Source organism: Molothrus aeneus, chromosome 28 (assembly GCF_037042795.1).
Source record: "Molothrus aeneus isolate 106 chromosome 28, BPBGC_Maene_1.0, whole genome shotgun sequence".
Taxonomy (NCBI): domain Eukaryota; kingdom Metazoa; phylum Chordata; class Aves; order Passeriformes; family Icteridae; genus Molothrus; species Molothrus aeneus.
Genome location: NC_089673.1, coordinates 1,071,572 through 1,074,198, shown reverse-complemented (window position 1 = coordinate 1,074,198; position 2,627 = coordinate 1,071,572).

The window sequence follows — 2,627 nt, the reverse complement described above, 5'->3', positions numbered from 1 at the left end:
TTCTCTCACTGCCTCAGCCCCAGGTTTCCCACAGCACAGTCCCAGAGCTGTGGTGCCCTTGAGGGAGTTGTTCATGCTCTAACAGCTTCAGCTGCTGCTCTTGGCAATGGCCCCGGAGCAAAGGAGTCCCTGGGCTTTCCTCCCGTGCCAGTCTGTGCCCCCCTTGCAGTGCTGATCTTTCCTCTGGGGTCTCTGCCTCTTCACTGGCTCCTGCAGAGCAAGCCAGGCCTGCTCATCTGGAGCTGTGGGAACGTCTCTGACAGCAATCCCATTCCCCTGGGATGTTTCCCTCCCATCCAAACAGAGCCCCAGGAGACACCAGGAAAGAACCAGCTCTCTGCTCTGCCCCAAGGGGATAATGGCATGGATTGAAGGGCTCTTCTCCTCACCACAACACATCCCCCACTCTGCTCTTGTGCTCGCTGGCCTTGAGATGAGCTGCTGCTGCTTGGGGTAACCTCTAAGCCTGTGTTTGTGTCCAGCTGCTGATCTGCTCTCTTGCTGTTTTCCAGCTCAGACAAGTCTTCTACGGATTCGGGGAGAAATAATGGACTTGGAACAAGGCAGAGGGCTGAACATCATCCCAGTCTTGAGCCTCAAGCCCAAGGAGCCTTCACTGGGAGATGGTGAAACTGTCACGCTTGTGGTTGCCCTGACCCTGAGCACTGAGAGTGATGTCAGCGGCCTGGACCGTTCCAGAACAAATTCACATCCCCCTCAGCATCTCTTGGGGCATGAAGGCAAAACAAGCGCTCATGACCTGAGGGCCAAGTTGCAGAAGAAGCTGCACACGGCTAAAAGCATCAAGACTGCCAAAAGCATTTTCCCTCACCACCCCCAGCCTGCCAGGCTGAAGGATGTGGTGAAAAAGACACCCTCAAGCTGGGATCACAAGCAGATGGAACCACATTTGAATTGGCAAGCACTGAACCCCTGGGTTGTAGCTGGTGGGTTAAACCCCATTCATGACAAGTTGGTTGGCAGATACCTCATAGATGACTTGGAAGATCCAGCTCCAAGGAGGAACTATGTCGATTCTGACAAACGGCCAAAGAAGGAGTTCAGCCATTACTGGGCTGGACATAATCAGCTTTTCTACCAGGCTTTGAGACCTGTGAAAGCAGAGGGAGAGCCCAGAGCCACCATCATCAAAGATGAGCCGCGTCTAAACAGGAACCTGGATTTTCTCTCTGACCCATTGGTTCAGAGAGGCCCTGCTGTGAGCACTGGAGGAGGAGCCATGGCTGAGGAGGAGCAATCCTCTCTAGGTGGGAATCTCCTGATCATGCCTGACACCACAGGCACACACTGGAAGCAACAGGAAGAAGACTCCAGATTCCTCAATAAACCTTGGAGCCCCCAAGGTCCAGACCTTGCACCAGTTCCAGGAGAGCTCTTGGATGCCATGGTTGATCGTCACCTGTGCTTGGTGGTGCCCGACAAAAGCCTGCGGATGTTCATGGCCCATGTGGAGCGAGCCCTGAGGATGGACTGCAGCCTGCCCCAGCTCAAGCTGGTGTGTGCCAAGATGGTCTCAAAGACGGGGCTGCTTCTAAAGGTGCTCAGTGACAGGCAAGAGAACAAGGGAGCCTATGATGGCATGGGCCGGTGTCCTCTGCAAGAGAACATCTCCAGGCGCACAGCTTTGGAGGAGGATCAGGAGCCTACAAAGAAGGTAGGAGAGCTGCAGGCACTGCTGCATCTGCCTCTCTGGGCAAGGGAGAATGGAAGGAGTAATCCTCTTGCCCCCCGTGATCTTCTTCCCTCTTCTCTGAACAGAAATCATATCACACTCAGGAAATTATCATGTTTGTGACTTTGTTATCTCTCTTCGTTATCACTGGTGTGATGCTGAAAGTCTCATTCCAGGTAAGCCAATTTCTTGTTTGACACAGAGCTGTCTGTCTTGTAGCTGGAGTGCCCAGGTGACAAGCCCCATGTGCCAGTGCAGATGGCCCTGCATGTGCTGGGTACCACAGGAGATGTTGTTCCAAGCCTGGAGCCTGTGGCAGCATCCACAGCACCCAGCTCAGCAGGGTCCAGCCTGCCGGAGGGAAGCTTGTCCTGCCTTCTGTCCCAGCTCTCCCCAGCTTTGCTTTGCTCTCCTGCCTTCAGCCACACAGCAATGAGAGCTCTTGCCCTCTCCTGTTTGGCAGAATATTATAGGAAAACGGATGTTGCAAATCTCCCATTTTCCTTCCCCAGAAGCGCTCTCAACGTTGTGAACTTGACTCCCAACCCCGCGACACCAGGAATTTGTGTCTGACAAGGTAACTGCTCCCCGCCCGTGCCACTGCTGTGCCACCAAGGGTCTTTGCTGTGCAGAGCAGCTCCTCCTGGAGCCCCGCAGCCGCGCAGGTGCCGCTGCCCGGGACTCTCCCGGCTGTGTTTGCAACACGTCGCGTTTGGGGCAGCCCCGGGCAAGCGGCTCCTGAGCGGCAGCGCTGGGCACGGCCGGGGGCTCCCAGCCCAAGCAGCCCTTCCCACGCCGGCGCTGGGATGGATGTCCTGGGCCCCGGTGTGCTCCCGAATTTCTGTGAGCACGAGCAATACCTCTGTGTTCCCAGAACAGTCTCCTCTGCTGATGGCTCTGCCCCATTTTTGCCCGCTCCCTCCCCGCAGTGGCT